At 37.0% G+C, this 14,150-nt stretch overlaps 1 protein-coding gene and 1 long non-coding RNA gene across 18 annotated transcripts in view; both read right to left on the minus strand.

Annotated features, from left to right (window-relative positions):
* The window catches only part of LOC134758841 (uncharacterized), a 330,244-nt gene that overhangs the window by 37,302 nt on the left and 278,792 nt on the right, over nt 1-14,150 (minus strand). For 6 of the 17 annotated variants that reach the window (XR_010134476.1, XR_010134478.1, XR_010134459.1 and 3 more), the window contains one exon: nt 1,546-2,786. The exons of 6 other annotated variants lie outside the window; for them this stretch is intronic. The gene's annotated coding sequence lies outside the window, so the exon portion shown is untranslated. Of the gene's footprint in view, nt 1-1,545; nt 2,787-13,907; nt 14,010-14,150 lie in introns of those variants that run through there. 5 more of the 17 variants (XR_010134465.1, XR_010134462.1, XR_010134461.1 and 2 more) reach the window with 2 other exon arrangements.
* Nucleotides 2,466-11,731, minus strand: LOC129531944 (uncharacterized). Its single transcript, XR_008677450.2, has 2 exons — nt 9,913-11,731; nt 2,466-2,788 (listed from the first exon to the last, which is right to left on the minus strand). It is a non-coding gene; the product is annotated as an uncharacterized lncRNA (long non-coding RNA).

The following is a 14,150-nucleotide window of genomic DNA, read 5'->3' on the forward strand; positions in this document are numbered from 1 at the left end:
GGCTCTTAATGGACTACTACTGAGGACTTGAGGGAAACAAACTATAAGCCATTCATACTCAGTCAAGCCTCCTTGGAGGAGACTGAATTCCCCCTGTGATCGCTGCCGCCCTGCTGATTCAACCGCCACTCAGACTGCCATCAGAGGTTACTGGCTCTAGACTGTAAGTTACAGGAAATCTTTCGGCCTCTACTTGGTTATTTATAGAAGAGTTTATAGGATTCTCCCACAACTCAAGGGAGGAAAATCAAACAAATGTCACCTCCTATTATCATGGCAACTAAGTTCCACTCTGAAAATAGAAGCTGGAACTTTAACCTGTTAACTAGTAGACCAATCTACTGATGTGTTTATGTTTTAGCAATACTTTTTACATTAAAATTATTTCAAATCTGTACCACTCTCGGGAATTTTCCCTGATGAAGCCCACTCTTATTTGCATTCTTTGACACCTCTTTGCATTGGGCTAATGCTTTAATAATGGACTTCAAGTGCACGGAATTTGATTATTCATAATTATTTCTTTCTTTCCTTCTTTTATTTCTTCCTTCTTTTACTTCTTCCCCCCACCCTGCCCCCCACCCGCCCCATCTCTCTCTGTCTCTCGGTCTCTCTCTCTCTCTCTTTCATCGTTCACAAATACTAATATAAAACTTACTATGTACCAGGCATTATTCTAAGATTTTCAACCTTCATAACAACCCTAGGAGGCTAAGTACTTTTATTAATTCCATTTTAAAGATGAGAAGAGTTGATTTATATTGATTTATGATATACTATCATCACTGGTCTCATCATGACTCTATTTTATTTTTTCATTTACCCGTTGTATTCCCTGGCTTATTACTTTGTTAGTGATAAAAGTCAACTACCCAACCCAAGAATTTAAACATGAGCAATGTTTGCACCTATCTATAGAATCCTCCCCATCCCGTTACCCTGCTGCATAACTCTGACATGCTGAATTTTGTTTATATTATTTTCTTGCATTTTTTAAAAGATAATTTTAGCAAATATATGTTTGCTCAAAAATGTTATTGCTTATAAAGACTATCATGCTGTGATCATCTGAGAACCTGCTGTCACTAAGCATCATATTATCACATATACCTGTAGTTCATTTATTTTCATTGCAATAAGTTATTCTGGATATACTACAATTTGTTTCCCTCTGGATAGGCATTTGCTATCTGCTCTTGTTATTATAAACACTACTTTTTTGAACACTTTTATGTATTTATCTGGGTGCACAAATGTGATAATTTCCTTTAATATATACACCTAGAAAATTGTGGGGTCATAAGGTATGTGAATATTAAACTTTAAAAGATAATGTCAAGTGGTTAACCAATTTATACCAGCACTATATAAGAAATCTGGTTGATCCATATACTTTTCAATTTTGCTGTAGTTTAAATTCTTAATTATTGCCAATAAATTGAGTATAAAGAGATATCCATTATCTCTTTGATAATGATATTGATTTGCTATTCTATATATTGATTTGCTCATCAATATTGCTATAAGACTCAAGATCCTTCCATACGTTTTTAGCTGTATATGTTTCTCCTTCTGTTTCTCCTCTGTAAAATGTTGATTTTTTTTTTTTTTTGGTCTATCGAGTGGTTTGGCCTTTCCTTATTATTTTATAAGTCTTTACATATGCTTGATACTAAATCTTTCTCAATTATATGTTCCAAATGAATTTTTCTCAGGTTGTAGCTTGCTTTTTCATCTTCTTTAAGAATTCTTCTGATGAACTGAATTTCTTAATTTTAATACTCAAAAATCATAAATCTTTTCTTTTATGGTTTGTACTTTTTGCTCCTGTTTAAGAAATCCTTCCCTACCCCAAGATTGGAAAGATATCCACCTATATTTTTCTACTAAGTATTTAAAATTTGCTTTTGACATTTAAGTCCCTAATCCATCTGGAGTTGATTTATGGGTATGGTGTCAGGGTGGGATCCAAATTCACTTTTTTTCCAAATGGACAACCAATTTTTCCAGCTCCTTTTATTGAATAATCCCTCTTTTCTCCACTGAAATGCCAGGCCACCTCTGCCCTCATTAAAGTTCCACATATGCATAGATTTATTTCTGGGCTCTCTATTCTATCCCATTGTCCATCTGTCTACACCTGCAGTGTGGTCTTCTGGTAAGAGCACGGTACTTAGTCAAAAGTACTGGTCATTTATAACCAAACGGACTTTAGTAGGTCACCTGACCATTCTGTTCAGTTTTTTCTTTCATAACACTTGGATAACAATTTCCTTCCTCATGAGAATGCTGTGAAGACAAAGGGAAATCTGTGATACAGTTTTCTAACCTGTAAAATTCTTTGAAATATTTTAGGTTGTTTGTTTCATAAACATTCTCTAAGTGTTTCTTTCTTCTTTTTTTTTTTTTTTTTTTTGTCTTTCAGAAATCTTTTGGTTATTAGTAACAAAAAACCTGACTTGCACTGGCTTTAAAAATACAATTTCATGGTCCAAGTAACTTAAATATTCAGGTGGTAGGGCCCGCCTTGGGTGAGGCTTTAAATAATTTTTCCTTCCCTCTTCCCTGATTCCTGCAATGTCACCTTCATTTTGAGAACTTATGATTCCAACGCGGCTGTCAGAGGCTTCTGGGGCTACACGAGTCGCTGTTCACATCCAGCTTTAAAACAACCCTCTCCAGATAGCTCCCAGAGAAGAAAGAGGAAACTTTGTCCCCAGACATCCTGGCCAAAGTTCTCTGACTCATGTCGTGTAGGCTTCATCTGGGGCATGTGCTCCATCCTTCTCTGAAAAGAAGCAGAGAATGAATGCTGGGGGATAGGGGGCAGCACCCGTAGCAAATGGACATTACATTTTAATTTTAATTTTGAACAAAAGAACACACGTATATGGTGACAAATCAAGTAGTGCTGAAGAGTTTACAGGGAGAAAAGCAACAGCCACTCTCACCAACACTGGTCTTACTCCAGGGGCAAAATATTTTTAACCCAGTCTGCACTGGACTCTCCCACTGGACTGCTGTCCTAACTCTTTAACAATTTAGACCTGATTTCTTTTTGAATTCAGCTTTATACATGCCAATGCACTTCTACTTCTCCATCCTTACAACTCACTCATTCCAAAGTTTGATAGTAATGCTGTTATTTTAAAATATTTTATTGTTTACCTTTGTGACTTTAAATAATATACTTGTATTTCTTTTCCCATCTATTTTAATTAGTATCTCAAGTTTCTTCTCTGAAGAATTTTAGCTAGCTTTTCCATCTCCTCTACCCAATCTTCATTCACTCCCTCTTTCTGTCATGTGCATTTTGTCTTTTGCATTATCAAGATTGTGAACATTCATAGTGTGTCCCTCAACCGTAAATAATACTTTCCCGCTCTGTACATATTACAAGTTGAAGTTTGCAAAAATTGTTCACCATGGGCTCAAGTTTTGTGCTAACATAATATTTCCTTTCCTGTGGGTCCAACATTACTCAAAGCAGGCCCCTACACTACTCCAAGTAAAATGTCCTTTTGCAGCAAGGTTAAATAGAATCTGTTCTATTGTATTTTTCCAATTATGCTTTTAATTTGTGTGTTATTTGCATAATAACTTTCTCCGACACATTTCATTTTTTGGACACCTACTTCATGTTGTTTTTTTTTTTTCTTTTGTCCTCCTACATGAAACTGGAATGTTTTCTCTTTAAGTCTGTTTTGTAGCAGTCATTTTGCAACTCCTATTTTCTGCTGTCCTGTGTTGGAACCATGATCCTCGGAACCTCATGTCTCCCATTTTTTGTTTCTTTCCTCCTGTTGCTAGACTGTGTTGTATCTTCAATTAACTTCCTTAAAAGGCATGATTAAAAGGTAAACGTTACCCTCCTTTGCCTGTCAGAAAAAAATTATTTTGTTCTCACACCTGATTGATATGTTGGCTCAGAAATTTGAGAGAACATTGCTTCATTTTCCTGTAATATCCAATTGTTCATGAGAAGTCTGACATTACTCTGATCCTTATTCCTTTACATATGGCTTGTGTTTCCTGTCCAGAAGACTTTATGAACATGCCTTGATCCTAGCTGCATTATAATTTAATGAGAATATTTTATATTTCTGATTTTAAATTCATCTTGCTTAACAGTCAGTGAACCCCTTCAATCTGAATATTCTAGGAAGTTTCTTGTGACATTAAAAACCAATCCCCTTCCCCTATTTTCACCATTCCTGTTTTAGGTGTCATACATAGGTAAGTTTGGAACCTGCTTTCGTTTAAAATGTCCCCTCCAAAATTTATATTGAAATTTGATTGCTAGAGTGGCAGCATTAATAGGTGGGACCTTTAAGAGGTGATTAAGTCATAGGGTAAGAGTGGATTAAAGCTGTTATCGCTGTAGTAGGTCAGTTATCTCAGGAGTTCACCCCTTTTTTCTCTCTGTCTCCCATGCTCCCTTGTCTTTCCACTTTCCTTCATGAGATGACACAACAATAAGGCCCCCACCAGATGGCTGAGCAGATGCCAGTGCCATGCCCTTGGACATCCCAGTCTCCCGAACCATAAGCAAAATAAATTTCTTTTCTTTATAAATTACCCAGTCTGTAGTATTCTTTTATAGCAGGAGAAAGCAGATTAAGACAGGACCACGTGAATTGGTCTCTTGCTTTGTCTAAATTGTATTTAACCATACAAAAGATGAAATGTGCTAATCTTAAGTGTATATACATTTATACATTCACATACCTGCTATCCAAATAAAGATATGGAATGCTTCCAGCATCTCAGAAGTCAATAACCTCATATTTCAAGGTATCATCAATTGGTTTTGCCTGTTCTTGAACTTTTTATAAATGGAATTATACAGTATACACTCTTATTTGTCTGGCTTCTTTCACTTAACCTAATGTCTGTGAGATTCATCTATGTGATTTAAAATATCAGTAGTTGGTTATTTTTTAAATTGCAGTATAATTTTCCATCTTCCACAATTATTAGACCTCCTGTTGGTGGACATGTTTCCAGTTTGGAGTTATTATGAAAAATGCAAATGTGATCATTCTTATATATGAGTTTTGAAGAATATATTACTTATTTCTTTTAGGTATCTATCTAAAAATGGAATTATTGGGTCTCTATGTTCAACTTTATAAGAAACTGTCAAACTTTTTTCCAAACTGTACCAATGTACACTCCTGCTATGATACTGTATGAGAATTCCAGTTGTTCAACCGCCTTACCAATATGAGTTACTGTCAGTCTTTCAGTCTTTTTAATTTTAGCCATTCCAATGGGTGTAAATGGTATTTCATTATAGATTTGCTTTGTATTTTTCTAAAGAGTAATGATGTTGAAACTTTTTTCTATGTGTATGGCCCTTTGGATATCCTCTTTTATAAAATTTTTGCTCAGGAGTTTTTTATGCATTTTAAAATTGAGTTATATGCATTTTCTCATTGATTTGTAGAAGATTCTATATATTCTGGACAGAAGTAGTTTTTAGACGTATGTATTATAACTGTCTTCTTGCATGCTGTGGCTTGCCTTTTTTCTTAATGGTATTTTTACATGAATAGAATTGTTTAAATATAAGGAAGCCAGGCGTGAGGGCTCACACCTGTTATCCCAGCACTTTGGGAGGCAGAGATGGGTGGATCACCTGAGGTCAGGAGTTCGAGACCAGCCTGGCCAACATGGTGAAACCCTGTCTCTACTAAAAGTACAAAAATTAGCCAGGTATGGTGGTAGGCATGCCTGAAGTCCCAGCTACTCAGGATGCTGAGGCAGGAAAACCACTTGAACCCAGGAGGCAGAGGTTTCAGTGAACGTAGATCATGCCATTGCACTCCAGCCTAGGTGACAGAGCAAGACCATCTAAAATAAATAAATAAATAAATAAATATCTCCAGGTTCCCAATCTTTTCATTTATGATTAGTGCCTATTTAAGAAATATTTGCTTACCCCCAAATTCATGAAGACACTCTTCTATATTTTCATCTAAAGCCTTTATTTTAAAAAATTTTTTATATTTAGATTTACAAGCCATTGCACATTAATTTTTGTGTATGATGTGAGACAGGTGTCACTGGCATCAGTGATTGAAAAGCCCACTTTCTCCACTAAATTGCAGTACCAGTGTTGCTGAAAATCAACTGACTATATATGTGTGGGCCTTTTTCTGGACTCTCTATACTATTCAATTTACCTACTTGTCTAGCCTTGCACCAATACCACACTCCCTTAATTACTGTTTTTACTATGAATCTTAAAATCTTATTAAGTGTTGCCATTTCATCTTTTTTTTTTCAAAATTGTTTTGGCAATTCTATGACTTTTATATTTCCATATACACTTTAGAAAAAGCTTGTCAATTTCCACAAAGAAAAATTTATTGGTATTTGATCAGGATTGCATTGAATCTACAGTTCAGTTAGGGTAAACTTGAGATCTTAACAAAACTGAATTCCTAATCCATAAATATGGCATATTTTTCTATTAATCTCCAATTACTTTAGACACATTGATTTTCTCTTAGCAATATTGTATATTTTTAAGTCTTGCAAAATTTGTATTTTATTTCTAGATATTTGATAATTTTACAGCTATTGTAAGTGGTAATTTAAATTTCTTTTTGTTTCCATTTATTTACCTCTAGTGCATAGAAATACTTGAATTTTGTATATTGACCTTGCAGTCAGGGTTCTGGCAAGCTTCACTCATTATTCCTAGTGGCTTTTTTGGCAGTTTAAAAATTGTCTACATTTCTAGTCACTTCATCTGTGAATCTTTTTCTGTCTCTTTTGCTTATTTACTGGGTGATTTCCTTAGCTTTATTTTCCATGAACTTTTAGCTTTTGTTTTTAACTTTGGGACCCTATCACTTCTCTTTGAAAGCGCTTCGATTTTTTTTTTTTAGAACATCTTGTTCTTGTTTTGTGAATGCAATGAAACCTCAAATTAATCAAGTTACATTATTCTTATGTTGCTTTTTCTGATTTTGCCTCTATAATTTTTATGTATTTTTAAAAAACCTCTTTCATGCCATTTTTTTAATATACCTAGTAATCCTTACTTGTTTATTTATATTTAAGAAATAACTGCTCAGCTAATAAGGATCTCCTCTGCTGCTATGTCTCTTTTCCCTTCAGTCTCTCTTTTGGATGAGAATATTCCTGGCTGCCAGCAGGAGACAGAGCAGAACATGTCAGCTGGTCAGCTTTCCTCTGCTTCAGTGAAGAAGGCAAAGCTCTCAGACTGTTGCCCTTTCTTCTGTAAGAATGTAATGAGAAGGACTTAAACCTGTGATGCCAACATCTACACTAGGCATATTTCAAATATCTCATTCAATTTCCTTAGCAATGGCAGCCTCGCTGCCTGTGCCAGGTAGGGGAGATTGGGAGCAACTATTCCTTATGAATACTCCTTTAGGGAATCCTCTTGTGTTTTCCTCATTTCTAACAGTTTGATCTCTCAAACATATGTACGGCCATTTCTCTGAAGCTCCCTTGTAGCATATTCTGAGCAGTGGCTCTCATGCACTGTCTTCCCTCAACATGCTCTACTTAATGTGCTTTCATAGGTATGTTTATTACCTGCTGGTCTCTAACCTTCTTATCTATCTTACTTGCTTTGCTTTTTGTGTCTATTCTTATATAAATACTAGTATATGTTTGTGTGTGTGCCTGTGTGAACACACACAAGTATATATATGCATATATATAGTGCATATTTTATATGTGTAAAAGTATATATGAGGAATATATACAATACACAGATTTTTATATATGTGTGTCTATGTACATGTGTGCATATATATGTATATATGTGTAATATTTTTTATTGGCTACTGGAGAAGAACAAAAGGGTAACATAAATCTGCTATCTTGAAGCAGAGTCCTGAATTTTTTTTTTTTTTTTTTGCATGGTACACAGTCAAACTACAAGTTTACTCTTCTTAACATTGGAATCCTGTTGCTTTAAAATAATTACTATTGAGGTTTATCATTGTTGTTAGACAATTCTACATGGATCTCATGTTTATGCATGAGGATATTTGTCTAATGAAGAGCCTTGGAAAATAGAGATAGTCTTCTTCTGGAGAAATATACAGATTTGTTTGCTGTCCAAGATAATAAAGAGAATGCTTATCACCAGGGCAAAAGTTAGGAAGATTTACTAGCCACCTATTATAAAAGATTGGGATTTTCTAAGCTCAGTCCCTCAAGCTAATCTTCAAGTGGACAGCATCTCCCTGGACTGTTCTGCATCTCTCAGGGGGGACTTCAGGGGCAAGGGGAATCACACAAATATGAAACTATCTGCTGTGTCATGTGTAATAAAGTTCTTTGTCTGTGATCCGAGAAACTTGTGTCTTCTACCAGAATTCATGATATTTACCTCAGGCTAACTAGTTAGTTTGCAAACAGAGTGCAATTTAAGGAGTACATATTGTATACAGGACAGAATATAGAAGGTGGAATTAGTGGTTTCAACTTGTATTATACTAAATCTTGGTATCTTGGCTAGTCTCAAAGATACCAAGATTTACTATAAAACAAGTTGAAACCACTAATTCCACATTCTAAACTTTGGTTGCTATCATTTTGTTTGATCTTGAGAAGTTATTGTAACCTTGACATTCACATTCAGTCTCTTTTACAGTCATTTTAGAGGGTCTCTAGAGAAATTAGAACTAAACAGATATATTCAACCTACCATTATTAACTGAAGTCCTACATAAATGCTGCAAAGTTTACATCTTAAACTACAAAAAATTGAAATAGAATCTGTTAAAAATATTATTATTTCAAGCCATGGAAGCTGAAGATGTGTGCAGAGAAAGACTTTTTTTTTAACTATACATTTTTCACACTTCTGTGAAGCTTCAATGTTCTTGTCACTTACTGACATTACTTTAGTCTGTACATTGTTGCTTAAACTCATACAAACTAGTTTAAAATGATAGTATTTAAGGAAAAAAATTTGAAAGCATAGGAACAAAAACCAAAAAACTAAATATGTTAAAAGTGGTTTTGTCTGAGTGAAGGAAATAACTTGGGGTGATATTTTCCTATAGATTTCCAAATTTTTCTGTATGCATAGTTTTCAATCATAAAATGTTACAAATTTAATTTTAAGAGTGGGATAGTAAAGAAGAGACAATTATAAAAAATCAACCTGAGATCAAAAACTCAACTAAGCCAATGTATAGGGAATATAAAATGATTAATTCAGGCAAAGACCAATACCCTGCACCATCTTGCCCTCTAACACTTAAATGAAAGTTTGTGTTTGCAATATTGACATGAAGGCTCTAAAAATCCTCAGACAACAAAGAAAGATATAGCTATGCTTGCAACATGGGAATTTGCTAAGGGCATTTTGTAAGGATTATTTTAAAAGTGTTGAAATAATGATTTTCTGACTAACCTGCAATTAACCACAACATTAAGTTAACCCAAATGTTGCAGTTCCTTCAAAGTTCTGCATAATTACAGTCTTCCCACTGTTTCATACTTACCTCCCTAGGATTTTTTTCCTAGGGAGTTATTCTACATATTAAACAACCAAACACAGCCCAGGCATTCAAAGTTGAACTTCTTTCCATAATTAAAAAAGTACTTTAAAAAGCCAACTTCTTTCTGTACTTAAAATAACACTATCGGATCTGGCTACATGGGAATCCGTCAGAGGACATGTCCCACTGTCCTGGGATCATTGAATTACTGTGGCCCCAGGAGGTACATTTTTCTTTCTATCATTTTGGAATTCTGATTTTTTAAATTTTAAATTAATTTACTGCTTCAAAAGCACCAGTGATATTCTTGTATATCTCTGTCCCAATCAAAATCTTAATATGTGAATAGCACTATGCAAGACACAACAGAAGACATACAGAAGAAAACAAATTCTGTCTTTAAGAAGCTTACCATTCAGAAGGAGAAACCAGATGTAAATATAGCAAACCATTAAAAAAAAGCACGCTGAAGGCCGGGCGCTGTGGCTCACGCCTATAATCCCAGCACTTTGGGAGGCTGAGGTGGGAGGATCACGAGGTCAGAAGATCAAGGTCATCCTGGCTAACACGGTGAAACCCTGTCTCTACTAAAAATACAAAAAATTAGCCAGGCGTGGTGGCGCGCACCTGTAATCCCAGCTACTTGGGAGGCTGAGGCAGGAGAATCTCTTGAACCCAGGAGGCAGAGGTTGCATTCAGCTGAGATGGTGCCACTGCACTCCAGCCTGAGGGACAGAGCAAGACTCCGTCTCCAAAAAAAAAAGCAAAAAAAAAAAAAAAAAAAGCACGCTAATGAATTGCAATAGGACCCTCACACAGGAGGGGGAACTGTGTGGGATGGCAGAGTGTAAATGCCCGGGGGAATCAGAATATACAGTCAGGAATTTGAACTATACCCAGCTTTTTGTGCAATGGTGATAAAGGCTCCAGCTTGAGACTAAAAGAGATTCAGATGTGTCTAGGGACATCTGGCAAAAAAAGCAGTGTCAGCCCCCAGAATCTTGTCTGCATAAAGACTGAGAAATTTTCTGGAAGAGGACTGGTCCTGAGAGAGGAATGATCCAGGAAAGATTAGGTTGACTCAGTAAAAAAGTCTGTGTCATGGGATGAGGAAGATAATTCCGAACACAGCAAGTCTGAGATTCATCCCTACCTTAACTCCAGTTCAGCTTAGTCTGAGTATGATGGGAAGCAGAGAGTTCTAAGTAAATGCTGAAGTGGTTTTACTTTGTGACATGAGCAACTCTGCATTGGAATTCCCTCTAGCAGAACTTAACAGAAAGAAAAAGTCTCCCCTGACCACTTTTCCATAGGGTATAAATCATCACACAGCTTTGGTGCCCTGAAGTCACAGCATGGTGCCTGGCAGAGCTGGCACTGTGTCTGCCATGCCTTGCCAACTGCCTGAGGGTGGTCAGTCAGGAGAAAATGCCATGCCTTATGGATCAGTCACAGAGACAAGATACTTGACAATGGAATAGAGGCAGCATTTGGAGCAGGCTTTTAAACCCAGCACAGCGTTAGCAGCAGCCACGGAGAGACTGCTGAACCAGTCAAATGTCAAGCCTGGAATAGCAGAAATGTACCAGCCATGCCCAGCAGAGCAGCAACAACCCCAACTTAAAAACAGCTGTGTCCCACAACATAAGCTCCAACTTATCTGTGGCCATATGAGAATGTAGGGAAAAACCGTCCGTAGGGTAAAAACTTCCAGGGGTTGAGGGGACCTGTGTCAGCATAAGAGGACATGTGATAGTGACATTGGAGTCTTTAATGTTAGCATGCCTCACAGATATCTGCAGGAAGGAGAGATCTTGAGAAATCTGGGCTATACAATTAGTCATTTCTCAATGCAAGTATAGGAAAGACAGCCTTTAGCTTTGGTGTTCAATATTAGGTTTATAACAAAGCCAAAAATAACATTAGGCATGTGTACAGAAATAGTGTCTTTATGCCTCATGTTGATTATCTATTATATAAGGAGCCTTAGAGAATCACAATACTAAGATGCTACAATGATAGAACTCAAGTAGACCAGCCCTCTGATGTTCAAATATGAGAGTGAGACTCAGAAGAAAGAAAGCCAAGCACTGACTGGTGGTGGAACAGGAAGAAGAACAGAAATCTTCTGACTTTCAGCCCAGGGATCTTTGCATGACACTATAAGGACTCAGGGAGACCTAAGGAGAAACAATAAGCCTGACCATTTGATTCTAGAAAGTGTTAGCAAATAACTTCAGCCATTCTGTACAAATAAAAACAAAGTGGTGAATTTGTGCAAGAATGGTTAAGATGCTCTTTCCTGGAATGTGAATGTGTTTATATATACATTTCTATTAATTTGGAAATGTAAATGCCAGGATTGATTTCTGGAATAATGCCTTAAAAATTAGAAACACCATTAGAATTAGATTCAGAACTGAAAAAGTTTGCACAACTTTTTGTTTTCTCTGAGGAATGGATGAAGAAAACATTGAGGGGGGAAGTGAAGAACGGAGGCACGCAAGCAAAAACAAGAACCAGAATGAGGAACGAAAATAGAAGAGGAAGTAAGTAGAGGAGAAAGAGCCACATGAGAAGCCTGGAGTGTCTACGTGAATGAGGTGGATGGGTAGAACTCCATTCAGAGGACACTGAACATGAAGTTCATCTGTTTTAACTGGTGTGATTTACTTGACATAAGTGACAGCCCGAAACAGAAATAATAATCATCTGTCAAACAATTTGTTTGACTGTTTCTTGACTGTCCTGCATGTTGTTTTCTTTTTTTTAACCTAACCTGCCTGTTTCCTTGACCAGTCAAGTCAAAACAGACAACCCAATGTGTACATGTTAACACAGGCTCTCTCTTGAGTTAATGGCTCAGAAGTCTGAGTCATTGCCCTGAGAACCCCAGATTCTAAACTATTCTGTTCTTCTAAATTAGAATGGGATGGCCTCTGTTTATATTTTCATTAAATAGAACCACATGATTGCAACCTTGCCGCTGGGGGTTGTTAGCAGAGAATTTATTAGCCTGAGCCAGTATCCTTGACTGCAGGGCTGCTTTGGTTGCTGGAGTACACCCTTGATTTGCTATTTTTCCTCAAGAGTTCCACTTTAGTGGGTTTCTCCTAGGGGCCTGTGTCTGTATATTGAAGGAGAAAAGAAAAATGAGTATGTCCTTTACATGATCCGGCTGTCTCTGCTACTCCAACCCTCTCTGCTACATTATCAGAGCTTTCCACGTGAAGTCTGAAGTCCCCACAAAGGAAAAGTAAAAGATTCGCTTTCACTTATCCTGTGAAAATATAATGGACATATTCCTGGGAAGTGGCAGTGGCTTACTAGGTCTCTGGTCCTTTTTCACATGTAATAATCAAGTTAGAAATTTTCTTAAGGTGTCTTCCTTTTACTTAAAAGGTTGTCTCCTCTGAACTCTCATATACCCTTTGAGGCCCAGACTAGATGCCACCACCTCCATGAGGTTCTCCTTGATTCTTCCCACCCCATCTGAAAATCCACACTTTTTGGATTTGTGTTTCCCTTCTCTGTGTCCTTAGATTCCACTTCTCCATTCCCTGCTTTGTATCATGCTGATGTCATCTACAAATGTGTCAGCTCCCTGATGCTGGTAATTATGTTTTAACCATCATCATGTTTCTAATAGAGTAATGAATGTTAACTCAAAATGAACTGGCAGAAGGCTAATAGGAAAAGCCTGAGGATGAGGCAAGGGGAAAGGAGGGAGGGGTTATTCGTAGCTGAAAAGAATGTAGAGGGAGAAAGAGGAAAAGACAAGATTGTTCGGTATTACCATGGAAGAGGGTACAGGGTGGTGGGAGGAGCTTGCAGGATAAGACAAGGGGAAGCTCAGAAGGAGGATCACTAAGATGAAGACAGAACAGAAAGTGGTCAGAAGTCAGTGAAGGGCTGCAGTTGGAGTAAATGCTGCCATAATGGTGTGGACAGTAGTTCCTTCCTTGTGGGAAGGGGAGGAAGGTGAGGAGGGCAGGGAAGAGCAATCATCTCATCCCAGGCTACCTCTCCTTCCCATTTCTTCCACAAGTATGCCTTGTTCCCCAGGCTTACCAGCCTCTGTGACACCTCATTATTCTGTCACCAGTCCTCATGCAGAGGTTTAAGCCTATTCTTCTCTCCATAGCTCCAGCACCAGAGGAATTCTGAGATTAAATTCCCTGAGTCTGCTCCGTCTTTCAGGTGTAAATAAAACATGATTGTCCTTAGATTACAAAAGTGTACAGTTAACATGTATGTATGGTCTTCTTTTTCATCTATGTTTATATATATATACACACACACACACACACACACACATACACACGTACATACATACATACAGGGGTGAGATTTTTGACTTTCTATATCACTTCTCTTATAATCAGGTAATCAAATTCATTATGAAACCTCAGAAAGGATGTTGAGTCTTCAATAACACTAGGAAGGAAGATATGCTGTTCAGAAGCAAGAAGTGTTGACAGTGTAAACGACAGGCCAATCCCTGGAGTCCTAGGAAGAAAATAAAAAGATAATAAAGAGCAGCCTGTACCAAGAAATTGTCTTTGAGGGTTTATATAGAATAAAAGATCTTCCCGTCCTAAAGGAGCCATCCTTTGATCCCACCCCTCAGTAGTCTCTGTTCTTACTGCT

The sequence above is a fragment of the Gorilla gorilla genome, chromosome 1, assembly GCF_029281585.2.
Source record: "Gorilla gorilla gorilla isolate KB3781 chromosome 1, NHGRI_mGorGor1-v2.1_pri, whole genome shotgun sequence".
Taxonomy (NCBI): Eukaryota; Metazoa; Chordata; class Mammalia; order Primates; family Hominidae; genus Gorilla; species Gorilla gorilla.